General features: G+C 45.1%; 1 long non-coding RNA gene across 1 annotated transcript in view; it reads right to left on the bottom strand.

The window, feature by feature from the left end:
- Positions 1-738: 738 nt before the first annotated feature.
- LOC132532182 (uncharacterized) overlaps positions 739-16119 on the bottom strand; it is a 30506-nt gene continuing 15125 nt past the window's right edge. The window contains exons 4-6 of the long non-coding RNA XR_009544352.1: positions 14056-14184; positions 9749-9839; positions 739-911 (exon numbers count right to left, since the gene is read on the bottom strand). This is a non-coding gene — a long non-coding RNA (uncharacterized LOC132532182). The remainder of the gene's footprint in view (positions 912-9748; positions 9840-14055; positions 14185-16119) is intronic.

Here is a 16119-nt window from a genome sequence, read left to right as displayed (position 1 = left end):
TCAACCATGCCCCAAAGCCCCCGGGGGCTATATTTGAGAGCCAGTACATCGCCTATGGGACAACCTATGATGCAGGAGTGAGGCATCTCTGAGAAACTCACCAAAGGCTTGGTCCAGGAGCAGCACATAAACCTGAAAGTCACCATTGAATAATCCCAGCTTCTAAGAAGCCCCTGATTTCTTCAAACACTTTTCTTCAAAAGGCTATTTTTGATTACAGGGCTTATTCACACTTAGAGTAGCGGAGCAGAGCAAGAAGAGGAATTGCATTCAGAAAGATGAACGTTCCATCCAGGACATGCTCCATTCTAGTTCTTGACCTTGGGACTGTCAGTGGGTCTCCCTGGCCCAGCCTCAGGGCACTCACCTGCAGAACACAGGTAATAATATCATACTTTCCACGGGGACAAATGCAAGCAGACTTCATTCCCTATGCATGGTGTGCATTAACAAATAAATAGCCAAAGCTAGAATATTAAATTTAAAGTCAAGAACCCTGGATCTGTGCCCCTGTTCTACCACTTATTAGCCCTCTGACCTTGGTTTCTCCTTTTTTAAACACGGGTATAGTAATGGACCTCCCAGATTTAAAACGAGGTAATGATGACAAAAGCTCAGCCTCTGTGTACTGGTGCCCAATCAAATCTCGGAGACAGAGTTTTGGGTGAAGTAGAAAAGAATACTTTATTGCTTTGCCAGGCAAAGGGGTACACAGCAGGCATCTCGGAAAAACTGTCCCAACCCAGGAGGATTTGATGAGAAGTTTTATAGCAATGGTTCAAGGGTGGGGCTGCTGATAAGATTAAGGTGTGTGCAGGGCCTGCACTCCTCTAATCTGATCTCAGGTAATCTTCTTGATAAGCTTCTCTGGTACGAAGAATGCTGACATCTTCCATTTGTGGAGTTTAAGTCTATAAAGAGTTTAAGGATATTGTTATGTATATCCCTTGAGGGGAACCAGGACCCTGCCCCAAGGCTGCACTATTGTTTCTTGGCTGTCCCTCCCTTGTCTTTCCCTTCCTGGATTAGCAACTGTTTGAATCTGCCCTTTGGAACTCAGGGAAGGTCATGGAGGCTGGAGTCTCTTCCCTACAAGAAACAGGGGACAGAAAGGCTTCTGTGCCCAAGAGCCCCACAGGGACTGGGTTTCAGGAATGTGTGCCTAAGTGTTTTACCAGGTGCCTGGCATGTGTCACATGTTGTGTGGCCATCAGAGCCATAAGCTTTTCTATTGGAAGCAAGTCTAAGTGAAAGGTTGAAAAGTGAGACTGGGAGGAGAGCACCAAAGATGATCAGAATACGTGGACCCACTGCCTGCTTGTGGGCAGATTGAGACCACATCAGTTACTGTTAGACCTGCGCGGTCTCCTAGGAGTTTCGACTCGCCCAGGAAACAACAAGAGTCGGAAGTCGATGCAAAACGCAAGAGGTTTATTGAAGGCCGGTGCACCGGGGTTCCTTGGTCCTCACGCAGGAGGTCGAAGAAGGAACCCTTTTGGGCGCGAATATGTCACTTTTATAGGTTCCCACTTCCCCGTATGTAAATTATAGATTTGGTTGTGTTCTCCTGCTGATTGGTCCCGGCTTAGGCTCGGACCAGAGAGGGAACTTGTCCCCAGCTGCCTGATTGGTCTTTGACAGACACCTTTTTTACATTTTGTTATCTCCCTCCTTCTCGGAAGGGGGCCGGACATCCTGGAAATTCACCCATTGTCTAAGAAGCCCCTATTGTCTGGAGAGTTCTTAATCATTAGCTGGAACAATGTCCCTCGAGTCCCACATTCCCCCCTTTTTCTTGTGACTATTGATTCCAATCATGGAATCTCAACCTTCTGTTCGTAAACTTTGGTACTGTTGTCTTAACATTAGAACTTGTACAGTACTGATACGTTCTCTAATAAATGCTATCAAGCGATTTAGAACACATGGTCCAAAAGTTAAAATCAACAATAAAACAATAAGAGGTCCCAACAGAGTAGAGATTAAGGTGGTAAACCAGGGGGACTTATCAAACCATGATTGAAACCATCCTTTTTCGTTCTCTCTCTCCCTTTGTCTTTTATCTAAGCGTTCCCTTAGTTTATCCATGGTTTTGGTAATGGTTCCTGAATGATCAATATAAAAGCAACATTCTTCTTTTAGAGCGGCGCATAATCCCCCTTCCTTAAGAAACAGCAAATCTAGGCTGCAACACCATTTCTGAAAGTGAGGTGAGTGATTCCTTTAGTTGAGTTATGGAACTTTCTAATGCTCGAAGGTCGATGTCTACAGCCTGTCTTAAACTTGCATAATACTGGGGTTGTTGTATGAGGGCTGTGGTTCCTGTTCCTATCCCGGCAGATATTCCTAGTCCTAGAAGGACAGCCAATGTGAGGGTTACAGGTTCTCTTTTGTTTTTTGTTTTTCCTACATATTCATCTAAAAAGGATGAGTCTGAATGGTAGATAAGTCTAGGGACTAATTGCACTAACACACAAAAGTCAGCTGAAGTATTAAGAACCTCTAAAGAGACACAAGGGGTGAGCCCCGTGTTACATGTCCACCATCCATCTTGAGGAGGTACAAGATATCCTGAGCCTGAAGGGAGGCTAAAATCATGACAAAGGTGTCTATGGGACTGGGGAGGTGTTCCTATACAAGTACCATTTCCAAAAACAGAGGACAGGGTTAATTTACTGTTCCCTTCTTGCTTCCATCGACATTGGTCTGAGGAGGTAGAATTAGTATAGTTGGAGCTATATCCTATAGCATCATAATAAGGGGGAGGGGCAGCATAGCAAAGCCAACATGATTTTGTAGCCTCTGGGTTTGTAGCATTGAGAACCGTAAAGGCTGCCTGCACCAAAGAAAGCATCCTATCCTGAGGAGTCCCAGGCTTAACTGTGGGTTCTTTGGATCCAGAGGTTTCATTAGTCTCATTCTTTGTTGACGTAGTTGAAGGGGCCGGGGGAAGCAAAGGGGGGCCAAGTATGGGATTTGGGCCTATTGATATAGGAGCAGGAGTCTCAATCTTTAGCTTAAGGGTCATTAATATTCCTAAATCATATCCCCTCATGTAAAATCTAACGCCCCAAGAATGACCATTTATCCATTTTTTATCTCTTTTTCCGGGATTACTAAAGGAAATTTTAAGGGGATGACACCATCCTGAACATTTACTCCGGTGTCCGGTATCCTCATTGTGAGAATAATTAGCCGTTACAGTAATAAAATCCCAAGTTGAGGTGGGTTTCCAATTAGTATCCCCGGTAGTTTCACATCCCCAGCTTTTGCAATAAAAGTTTTCAGTTCCACCACATTTATAATTCAGAGATCAAGGGCGGTGGAACCCGGGGCATACGTAGAAAGTGAGGATACCAAGCATCATTCTTTTGCCTGCATTTTTGCAACCCGGCCCAAACCAATCAGTTTCCGAAACTTTGGAAGGGGCAGTGCTAATCTTCTGTATCCCAATAAGGTGCTCCTATAGCCAATTTACAAACATCAAGAAAAAGATCTGGCCACCAGGTCCAGGGGGGTGCAGTATGACTAATGGACCAGGTTACATCTCCAGTCTGAGAAATTACCTGCCAAGTTAAACGTTGGGGGAGGTGAGGGCTAAAATCACTTACAGTCAGTAAAGGCAGTAAAACCAAAATTATAAATCTTAGGTTCGTAGAAGCTTGAGTTTGAGTGGGTTGTCGGTTCTTTGGGCCCGCCATCCTGATGATGCCGTCACTGGTGCAGCCTTCACATGTGAAGCATGGATCCAGGCAGCGATGCCGTCCACTTTTATGGCCGTTGGGGTGGTGAGGAGGACGGTGTATGGTCCTTTCCATCGAGGTTCCAACGTCTGGGTTCGATGCCGACGGACGTATACGGAGTCTCCGACTTGGAAAGGATGAGTTTCTCCCGGTGTTCCCGGTTGGTAGGCCTTGGCGAGTTGGGACCATATTTCTTTCTGGACCAATTGGAGTCCCAGTAGCCTAGCATATAAGTCAGTGTTATTTTGACAATCAGGTTTTATTTCTTTTCCTAAAGTGAGGAGGGGAGGCGGGGCACCATATAATATTTCAAAAGGAGTAAGATGGTATCGGGAAGGTGTATTTCTAACCCGGAATAGGGCCAAAGGAAGGAGCACCGTCCAATCGGTACCGCCAGTCTCCAAGGACAATTTAGTTAGGGTCTCTTTTAGAGTCCTATTCATTCTTTCTACTTGACCTAAACTTTGGGGTCTATAGGCACAATGTAATTTCCAATCAGTCCCCAAATATCTGGCCACATCCTGACTTACCTGGGCGACGAAGGCTGGACCATTATCAGACCCTATTACCTTTGATGCTCCAAATCGAGGAAAAATTTCTTCTAAAATCTTCTTGGCTACTACAGCAGCTGTTTCTTTCTTTGTTGGGAAAGCCTCTATCCATCCTGAAAAAGTGTCTACAAAAACTAAAAGGTATTTATTACCGTACCTTCCAGGACGCACTTCGGTAAAGTCCACTCCACTTCCCAGTAACTTCCTGGGCGGTCCCCCCTGAGTCTCTTTCCAGTGTCAAGTTTCCCTTTGTGAGCATTTACCTGTTGACATGGGACGCATTCCTGCACAATTTGTTCAGCTAATTTTGTCATTCCAGGGGTTTCGTACCCGGCTTTTTGTAACAAGGCTACCATCTTTTTAGTCCCCAAATGTGTCCATCTGTGCATCTGTTGTAACATGGATTCTGCTTGCTGAGGGGACAAAGTTCCTTTTGTTGTGGCCGGGATGATTTCTTCATCGCGGCCTGGTTTTTCAGGAACTTTATCTGACAGTCCTAAAATGACTTCTCCCGATGCTATTTCTCGGGCCACTTGGTCAGCCATATTATTTCCCCTAATTATTGGGGTATTTCCTTTTTGATGTCCAGGGCAGTGGATGATACTGACTTTAGTAGGAAGCATGAGTGCAGTCAACAAAGCCACGATTTCGTCTTTGTTTTTAATTTCTTTGCCACCTGAAGTTAGTAGCCCTCTCTGTTGGTAAATGGCACCGTGGATATGAGCAGTAGCAAACGCATATCTACTGTCTGTGTAGATGTTTACTTTTTTATTCTCTGCCATCTCTAATGCCCTCGTCAGGGCAATTAATTCAGCTCGTTGGGCTGAGGTCCCTTGTGGTAGCGCCGCTGCCCATATGACTTGTTTTCCGTCTACCACGGCTGCCCCAGTTCGACGCTTACCTTCCTCCAGGAAACTGCTCCCATCCGTGAACCAGGTGAAATCAGCATCAGGGAGGGGCAGGTCCATCAGATCTGGCCTACTGCCGTGTGCTGCGGCTAGTACTTCCTGACAATCATGTATGATGGTGGAGCCTTCCAAGTCAGGATCAGGTAGCAAGGTGGCTGGATTGAGTCCTGTGGCTGGAGCAAACTTGATGCGATCTGAGTTTAGCAACAGGGTTTGGTAATGGGTCATCCTGGCATTAGTTAGCCACCTATCCGGTGGTTGACGGACTACATTTTCCAGGGCATGAGGAGCTGTTATCGTTAGATTTTGTCCTAAAGTTAGTTTGTCAGCATCTTTGACTAGAACGGCCACTGCAGCGATTATCTTTAAACAGGTGGGCCATCCTGATGCCACAGGGTCCAATTTTTTTTGACAAATAAGGAAATGGGCGATTCCAGGGACCCAATTTCTGAGTCAATACTCCTTTTGCAATGCCCTTATTTTCGGCCACATATAAATGAAAAGGTTTGGTTACATCTGGCAGTCCTAGGGCTGGAGCTGAAAGTAAAGCTCGTTTGATTTGGTCAAAAGCCCGTTGTTCCTTATCGCCCCAAACGAAAGGAGTGCTGTTTTTGGTTAGGGGGTACAATGGGGCTGCCAGCTCAGCAAACCCTGGAATCCATAGTCTACAGAATCCGGCCGTCCCCAAAAATTCTCTAACCTGCCTGGCGTTTTTGGGAGCCGGAATTTGGGCCACCGTATCCTTTCTGCTCTCCGTGAGCCATCTTTGCCCCCCTTTTAATAGATACCCCAGGTAACTGACCTGTTGTTGGCATATTTGTGCTTTCTTGGCTGAGGCTCTATATCCCAGGGTTCCAAGTTCCGTTAACAGTTTTTCAGTACCCTTGATACAATCTTCTTAGGTCTCAGCAGCTAATAAAATATCATCAACGTATTGGAGTAATGTTACCTGGGGATTTGATTCTCTATATAATGCCAAATCCTGATGGAGGGCTTCATCAAAGATGGTCGGGGAGTTCTTAAATCCCTGAGGTAGCCGTGTCCATGTCAGCTGACCAGACATTCCCGATGTTGGATCTTTCCATTCGAAGGCAAAGTAGGGTTGGCTCAGGGGAGAGAGTCTTAAACAGAAAAAAACATCTTTAAGGTCCAAAACAGTATACCACGTATGTTGAGGTGGAAGAGTGCTCAGGAGGTTGTAAGGGTTTGGAACTGTGGGGTGGAGGTCTGCCACCCGTTTGTTTACCTCTCGTAGATCCTGCACCGGCCGATAATCATTTGTTCCTGGTTTCTTTACCGGCAGGAGAGGGGTGTTCCATGCTGATTGACATCTTATTAAGATGCCCAAGTCTAGTAGCCTCTGTATATGGGGACGGATACCGTCTTTGGCTTCTCTACTCATGGGGTATTGACGGACTGTTATTGGGGTGGCAGTTGCCTTGAGTTCCACTAGCACCGGGGGCCGATTTTTGGCCATCCCCATTCCGGCAGTTTCTGCCCAGGCTTGAGGGAACCGAGTTACCCAATCAGTAACATTAACTCGTGAGGATGAAGGCTGCTCGTATAATTTATATTCATCTTCTAATTTCATAGTCAGTATTTGAAGTAACCTTCCCTTATTATCAGTTATGGTGGGACCTTCTGGCTGAAAGTGGATTTGAGCCCCTACTTTGGAGAGTAAATCTCTTCCCAGCAAAGGATAGGGGCATTCCGGAATAATCAAAAATGAATGGGTTACTCGTCCAATCCCAAGAGCTACTGTCCTTCGTGTGGTCCATGAATATTGTTTATTCCCAGTGGCTCCTTGTACCCATGACCTTTTAGCTGAGATAGGACCTTTTGAGTGGAGAAGGACGGAGTGCTGGGCTCCGGTATCTACCAAAAATTGAACAGGTTCCCCCTCCACTTTAAGAGTTACCCGGGGCTCGGGGAGAGGGTTCGAGCCCTGACTTTCCTAGTCTTCTTCTTTCAATGTTAAGATTTTGTTTTTGGTTGGCCTTCCTCCATTCTTTTTCTTAGGGCATTCTCTCGCCCAATGTCCTTTTTCTTTACAGTAGGCACATTGGTCCTTGTCTAATGGCCGCCTTCTGTCTGCCGTTCGCCCTTCCTGCCTATTTCTATCCCCTATATTTCTTCCTCCAACCACAGTGGCCAGTATCTTACTTAAATTCCTCTCCTGTCTCTTATCCCGTCTTATTTCACGGGCTTCCTGCTCTTTCTGCTTTCTTTCTTCCTTCTCTTCCTCTGTTTCTCTTTTGTTATATACTTTATCTGCCTCTTTTACTAACTCCTGAAGCGAAAATCCCTGCAAGCCATCTAGCCTCTGTAATTTCTTCTTAATATCAGGGGCCGCTTGATCTATGAAAGCCATTGCTATAGTAGCCCTATGTCCCTCCGAAGTTGGATCATAAGGGGTAAAGCGTCTAAAGGCTTCCATTAAACGTTCCAGGAACACAGTTGGCGATCCTGGGGCCCCTAAGTTACTTCCCTTACCTTAGTCAAATTAGTGGGCCGTCTGGCCGCTCCATGGAGACCCGCCACCAGAGCCTGGCGATACATTTTCAGGCGCTCCCTACCTTCCGGGGCATTGAAATCCCAGTTTGGCCTGACGAGTGGGAAACCAGCATCAATCTCGTTAGGCAGCTGGGTAGGTTGCCCATTGGCGCCTAATACATTTTTTCTGGCTTCTAAAAGAACCCGTTGCCTCTTCTCAGTCGTTAGGAGAGTCTGGAGCAGCTGCTGACAATCATCCCATGTGGGCTGGTGGGAGAAAACAAGAGATTCTATTAAAGCGGTAAGGGCCTGTGGATTTTCGGAAAAAGTTGGGTTATGCATTTTCCAATTATAAAGATCTGCAGAGGAAAAGGGCCAATATTGGAGAGGTCTATTCCCTTGGCCATCGGGGGGGGCCATATTCTCTAAGAGGTAGGGCAGTGGAGTCCGGGGAGATAGCCCTCCGGCTCCTAGTGCCCACTGAGGGACCCCTTTCTTCTTCCATCATGGATGGTTCCCTTGGTGCCGAGGGCAGTGGAGCTGGGGGTCCTCTAGGTGGTAGGGGATTCGGGGCCGGAGGATAAGGGGGTGGGGAATCCAAAAGAAGCAAATCGGACTGCGGGTCAGGATAAATCGCCTTCGGTAGATCCGGGGCGTCGGGTAGCTTCTCCGTGTTGGGGTTTTTCTTTAAGGCTAATATCTCCGACGCTGCTGATGTATGTGCGGACGTACCTGTTGAGGAAACAAAGGTCCGGACCCACGGAGGTGGGGAGAGAATTAAATCTTCCCAGACCAAGACATATGGTACTTGGTCTGGATGTCCGTGGGGATCTATATTAAATATCTTAGACTTCAGCAGCTTAATCTTGTCTAATAAAAAGGATCCTTCGGGGGGCCATCCTATCTGAAATGTTGGCCATTCAGAGGCACACAAAGTCTGCCACTTTCCTTTCTTTACCGAAAAATTATGGGCTCTGGCCCGAACTTCGGTCCAATAGTTTAGGGTAAGGGAAAGAGGAGTCGTCATAGTTTGTCCCATTGTCGTCCGTCAGAGAAGAAGAATAGACCACAATACAGAAACAGTTAAAACTCCACGAAACACATATACGTATGGGCCACCGCGAGCTCGCTTCAAAACCGAAACTTCTTCAGATGGCAGTTACCACCAAAGGAACTGCCGAAACCGAGTGAAGGGGAGACAGAATTTGCCTCTCCTTCCAGATGAGCCACCAGGGCGTCCCCTAGGGCTCATGGACGCCGGCTATTAGCACGTCTGCCTAGCCAGAGGTCCGATACAGATTCCATAATAAGCCGATTCTTACGGCTTTCCTCCGATAATGGCCCACAAAGAACAAGGGACAAACAGACAATCAAGCTCGAGCTTACCTGGTACCTCCAACTCCCGATGTTCTTGTGGTCCGGGGCGAGTGGAATCCCGGACGAGCCCCCAAATGTTAGACCTGCGCGGTCTCCTAGGAGTTTCGACTCGCCCAGGAAACAACAAGAGTCGGAAGTCGATGCAAAACGCAAGAGGTTTATTGAAGGCCGGTGCACCGGGGTTCCTTGGTCCTCACGCAGGAGGTCGAAGAAGGAACCCTTTTGGGCGCGAATATGTCACTTTTATAGGTTCCCACTTCCCCGTATGTAAATTATAGATTTGGTTGTGTTCTCCTGCTGATTGGTCCCGGCTTAGGCTCGGACCAGAGAGGGAACTTGTCCCCAGTTGCCTGATTGGTCTTTGACAGACACCTTTTTTACATTTTGTTATCTCCCTCCTTCTCGGAAGGGGGCCGGACATCCTGGAAATTCACCCATTGTCTAAGAAGCCCCTATTGTCTGGAGAGTTCTTAATCATTAGCTGGAACAATGTCCCTCGAGTCCCACATTACCACGTTGAATCCTTTGTCTGAATCCAGTGTGATAGCCAGAAACGACAGACATGCCTAGGAATGTACCATTTAGAGCATTCAATGAAGAAGAATAAAGTGGGTTGTTCTTTTTCATTGAAATCTGTGAGTACACAAGGGCTTCAGGGGCTGTCTTGCCCACCCACCTCCACAGGTGTGGAAGGGAGGTTTTGGATACCGGCAGGCAACCAGCAGCTTCCCTCTTTACTTTTCTTCAAATAACATTGATGCCAGACCCTGTGGGAAATCAGAAATAATGAAGTCACGGTGTCTGTCAAGTCCAGAAGCAGAAATAAGAGCTGTAGGAAAATTATCCTTAATTCAAACTAGAATGTGAGATAGCTCTACAGGAGTTGCCAGCAAAGTTCCAGGAAGAGATTTTAGTGTAATCCTAATCTTTATTGTATTAGAAGGTTTTTTGAGAAGGTAAACAGAAGATTACCCTCATTAGGAAAATTATTCCTAATAGTAAATAGTATTTTAAAATGTTTTTTAAAATGACAGATATAAAAATTGAACCACAAATAGTGATCTTGCTATATTGGAGGGTGTTGTATGAATGGGCCAGTGATAGTCCCTGGGTATCCTAAAATTGCTCCCAGACTGTTTACTTCTTTGAATCAGGTTAGAACTGATAGCCCAAAGCCCACGGGCACCAAATTCAAGATCGTACATATCAATTGCTTTAAATATAGTCCAAATAAACATATCTTTAGCTATTTAGAGCCTACCTACTCTGCATACCCCGTGAAACTGTACCATGTGGAACCATCTTCCACCCATAGATAGGACAAGCTCTGTAGCTATAAAAGACCTCCAAACCTCTGCTTCCTTTCAAAGCTCTCTGACCCACAGACTCCTTACCTCACTGCTAAGAAGCATCACCTGGACACATAAGACCCCTCTCTTATTCCCCTCTCCCCTAGGAGGTTCTTTGTCCTATTCTCCTTCAGAGTGGTGACCTCACAACAGCCTCTGGAAGGTCTCCTGCTGGAAGAAATTTCCCCTCTCACAAAACCCTGTCCAAGCATCACCCAGTGAAATGTGTTGTGTATTCCTGCCTCTCCTGGTCCTGTCTCTTCCTTGATCAACCCTGAAATCCTCAAACTTACCACACAGGGTGTTCTCTTTGGGCTGCCATAGCAGACATTTATTTCTCACGGTTCTGGAGGCCAGAAGATTTGGTGTCTGGTGAGAGCTCACTTCCTGATTTATTTCTCCTATGCCCTCATATGGTGGAATGGAGGTCTCTGGAGTTTCTTTTATAAAGTCCCTAATTCCCACAAAAAGGCCCCATCTCTAAATACCAATGCAATGGGGATTAGTTTTCAACATATGAGTTTTGTGAGGACACAAACATTCGGTCTATAGCACAGGGAAACCACCATCTAATGGAATAAACACTGGACTTAGAATCACAGTCACAGTGTGAATCCCAGCTCCAGCCATGTACCTACTCTGTGGCCTCGGGTCAGTTACTCATCCCTTTGAGTGTCACATTCCCTGTCTGTGAAGAGAGGATGTCTACCTCACAGTGTCACCTTGGCCAGGACACTGTTAGTACATGTGGAGGAGTCAGAAGACGACCTCAACAGACCATAGACAAAGCACGAAGGATCTATCTGCATCCTAGCAGAATTCCAGTGTTGTATCTCTGAGGAAATAATGTGTGAGATAATAGGAAATGTCTAGCCCCCAAATAGTCAGAGGCTCCACAGCGATTAGGAGGGAAGTACCTTAACAGCTTGGGAAACACCTTGTTGGTACCTGCTCCCTCCAGTCCCATAAAGATGACCATCCACCAGTGGGCCTGCACCAATTATGCTGTTTTTCACATTTCTCAAGGGGAGTCTCCTATTCCTAAGGCTCGTATATGTTTGTCTGGGGGCCTAAGTGAAACTGGGGTTTCTCAGGTGACAAACTAGCTCCCATGGTTTCTAGCTCCCATTTCAAGAACCCAGCCTGGGTGATTAGAACAGTGCTCTGCCTCTATCAAAAACAGACCTGAGTCTGGTGTTTGCCTGCTATTTACCATAATAATCAGCTCATACAACACTATGTCTTGATTCTGGTAACCTGGATAACCACTGCCTAGAAACCCTTGCCTGTAGGCATTTTCTATGCCATAGATTGAGACATAGAGAGTTTTAACCTTGTCGCTTGATTCTAGGTCTGTGATGTCCAAGAAGTCTTTCTACTATGATAGAAACTGTCTAGACCTGTGCTATGTAATATGGTATCTACTAGCCACACTGAGGAATTGATATGTGATTAGTGTGACTGAGGGACTGATTTATAATTGTATTTAATTCTGTTTGATTTAAATAGTCACATGTAGCCAGTGACTACCAAATTGGACAACGCAGTTCTGGAGTTTGTACATTTGGATGCTCCAGTTCAGTTCTCTAACCATAGTAGATACTTTTCCTTGCCTTTTCTTAACCCCAGCTAACTTACTCTCAAACATCAGAGCTCTTAGACTAGGAGCTTACCTAGCTTAATTTAGTCATCAGTTTTCCTGATAGACTTGCATATCCCAAGGTCATTAGTGCACCTATCAGATACAAGCCTTGAGTGAGCATGTGCTATGCACATAGAACACCCTGTGTGCATAGCAGGGGAGTTTAAGGAACAGAGACACAGCCCTAAGGGAACTTGCTTTGGACAATGGAGAGTGGGTCTTAATGATGGTGATAGTGGTGGAGATGGGGAAGAGAAGCCAGATTCTGGATATATTTTAAAAGTAGAGTCAATTGGCCTTGAATTAGCTTGAATATGGTGAATATGAGAGATGATGATATAGAGGAATCAAAGAGTACTCTAGGAATTTGAGCCTACAAGAAAGAGCCAGTGCTACCAGAGATCGGGCAGTGGGGAGAAATACAAAAAATGGCTCAAGCTCCTCTGTGAGGCTCCCAAGACCTTGAATCCCACCCAACGTTATCTCCCAGCTCTCCAGACATAACCATTCCACAGGCTGCTTTCCTAACAGCCCTGAGAACTTGCTCTGTTCATTATAATCTTAAGGCTTTTGCTTACGTCTACACCTCACAGGCACCCCAGAAGGCCCCCTAACTTCATTTTCATTCTGTATTATCCAAGAATAGACTTCCCAATGGATAACTTTGTCTTTAGTCTCAATTTCCTCTAATTCTCCTCCCCATTGATATTGTTGTTATCTTTTTACCTTACTGATATCACTTTTCTGCTTAAAATCCTGTGAGGAGCTGCAGAATATATATTACAGTATGCCATATCTACAAAACAAGTCCCAAACTCATTATCATCCTCTGAGAAGCATTCCCTAGATACTAATTGAAGAATTAATGCACCCCCACGACAATTTTGTGGCTTACCTCACTTACCACACTATATTATTTTCCTCTAAATCCCTATTGTACTTAAATACAGAGCCTGACACATGGTAGATAGTCAATAGATATTTATTAAATCATTTAATTGTCTATTTAGAATTTTACAGTTTTCAGCAGTTCTACTTGTCTTAGTCCCATCTCCTGGAACGTGTTGTCCAGAAATTGCAAATGTAAATACCTACAGAATGCAGTTAGGGAAGGCAAATAAATAAATATAGTTAGGCGTAGAACAATAAGGAATGGTGGGGCTTGCAGCAAAGCACAGAGTTTATGGCCTATCTAAAAGCATTCCAATGAGAAAATAATTAAATACTGTGTCAGTAAATGAAATATTCTGCAGCAAATTTGATCCACAGGCAATGTAGCCCACTGGACTGGTAGATCACTACCTCTGATTTAAGTTTTAATGTAATAAAGAATCCTTTCTACTGGTATGGAATTTTTGTGTTTTGCAAAGTGATCTGTACTTTACAGAACAAATCAGTCGATGAGGATAAGTAAATAGAAAACCCCTTAGGAGGCTGCATCCAGAGGAGAAATTACCATGAGATGACTTCTAAAAGAAGCAGTCTAGAGCTCTTAATCCCTTATCTCCGACCAACTCTTCCATTTGCCCCATTGTTGCAGAAGCGACCCTGCTGTTGAATTAATTCCTTTATCCCCAGCACAATGTCTGGTATCAGGTAGAGGTTCAATAAACATGTGTCAAATTAATGAATAAATAACTTCGGTGCAATTGATGCTTCTCCATTTCCAGCTCATACACATTCTTGAAGCTACTCTTGTTGCCAAAACTGCAGGGGCAACAAAGACACCCTCCCCCCCCACCCAGTGCCATAGTGGGCTGCATGTGAGGGCAGCTACGGGGTGGGCAAGAGGCTGGGCTAAAACTGCATCACTTTGACAGAGAGAACCCAATGCCCATCCCCAGCAATAAATTAAACAGGCACAGTCATTTTTTTCAGCATGCATGGGAGGCAGCTGTAATTTCAGGGATCCTCTGCAGTGAAGAGCACAGGATGGGTGGAGGAAGCAGAAAATGAGGATGCTCAGTTAAAGCCTGAACCCTGAGTGCTTACCGACGCATGGAGAGGTTGAACAATCTGTAGTTGGAAATGTACAGAGTGACGGTGGTAGGACACCTACAGGTGAGACGAGGAAATCCAGACAGGACGCAAAGGGACATGAGTTAAGCATTTCCGTAGTCCCTATGGAAGAAAGATTGAGAGCTGAGGCTAGAACTGCATTGTGTATTGATTATTGTTCATGTTGCTTAATTGGCTTACGTTAACTGAAAGGTAAACAATACAGAAAGCACTCAGTACTTAATTTTGATTGACTGTCAAAACGATACCCTTAATCCTCTATGCAAATGGCATTCACAGTTTAACTACTGTGAATTCCAAAAGCTACAAGTTTCTCCATAATTTTTACCTGGGCTCCTGAATGAACATAGGGCATTCATTCCATACTCCCGCCTGCCCTGCCGTTTCTTAAAATCACTCTTCCTCTAGAAGCATTGCTTTCAGTCTTTTTTTTTTTTAAATAAGCCTTGGGACATTTCATTCAAGTGAAATCTTTAAATAAAATGTAGTATGTAAAGCAGATGCAAGCTACAGTGCTCTGAGGAAGAAGTACCAGGGGCTATAATCAACACACTCCATCCCCTCCCTCCTTCCCCACTCTCTACCCTCCCGCTCCCAACCCAGGCAACCCCAGGAGGCTCTGAGAGGCAACCCTCACAAGATTTGCAACTGAAGCTCCTCCATCCATAGCTGTACTGGGTATGCCTTGGGCTATCTCATCCATTCTCAGTGACTCTCCAGGTATCTCTACCTAAGATGTCTGATTTCAGCAAACCAGAAGTTAAGTTGTTGAAGCTGACCTAATCCCTCCACCACTTGAGAGTTCCAGATCCTCCCTCCCTTTGCTCCCACTCTCAAAATAAGCTGGCTGCTAATAAACCTCTTCAGTATTCAGAGAATTTCAGGAGCATCTTCTCATTCAAGCATGAGTCTCTCCTAGTGGCTGTGAGAAAAAGAGAGCCAGCATCCCCATTCCCACATCACGGGAGCAGAGACCAGGCCCAGAGACCTGCCTGCCAGGAGCTGGTGCCCATTCCTCTGACTCATCTATAATTCAGGGAAGCCTTGGGCCCCAGGAAGCTGCGTGTCTGGGTTGCCTTGCTCTATGCCTTGCTCTGCACTTTAAAGAAGCAAACCTTTCCATACACCATCCCCCCAGTTGTGCACCTCCTCCCATTATGCAGCTCTACCTAACACGAGAAACAAGCTGCGGCACCTTGGCTTGGCACAGAGCCCATGCCCTAAACTCTTTTCTTCCGCTATCCCCTCAAGTCATTTTTCCTGACTTGTACCTGACACTGACTTCCAAAAATCCCACCTTTTCCTACATCTTAGGATTTAGATTCTTCCCCTGGAACTCTGAGTCCTGGATCCTCTCACATTGACCTTGATTTATCCCAGTGGTAATGGCTTGATGATCTGCATGCAACACTCAGGTTATGGATGAAGTTGCCATCCAGGCAGTCTGAGTGATCCCCAGTGAACACACCCTTCTCCTTGGCTTCTGGCTGTCCGGAACTTCCATCTGATGTCAGCCTCCTCCAGGGGGACAAACACACCTTCCAAAAGCCCACTTTAGCCTTATGCCCTCAATATTTATCAAGGGCATAGGAATAAGGTCAGAAATATGTCTTCCACACTGTTGCTGCAAACGCCAGTCATTAGTAAATATATAACCAGCCCATGGGAGAAAAAGTTAGTCTCTCATTTGGTGCCTTCTTTTAATCCCTAATAAAGCTTATTAGGTATTGATTCATATACTGCCTCAATTTTTTTTAAATTAGGGAAAGTTATGATGATACATATGGTATAGCTAGATAAAAATAATTTTAAATGAATAAAAGCAATGAAGTAAAGGGAAAAAAAGAAAAGTTGAGGCTAAGCATGAGTATAGTTTGCAAAATATAAGCAATGAAATTCTATGCACTTGAAATGGTTGAGTTTCAAAATTCAGAAAAATCAGTATCAAGGAGGATAAAAAAATACCCTATCTATCAAATTAATTTTAAAAATAGCCTCTACTTCTTAGATTTTGAAAGAATTAAATGAAATAATACA

This window comes from Lagenorhynchus albirostris, chromosome 1 (genome assembly GCF_949774975.1).
Source record: "Lagenorhynchus albirostris chromosome 1, mLagAlb1.1, whole genome shotgun sequence".
In the NCBI taxonomy this organism is placed as follows: domain Eukaryota; kingdom Metazoa; phylum Chordata; class Mammalia; order Artiodactyla; family Delphinidae; genus Lagenorhynchus; species Lagenorhynchus albirostris.
The sequence above is the reverse complement of the archived record's forward strand: the minus strand, read 5'-3'. Positions and strand labels throughout refer to the sequence as shown.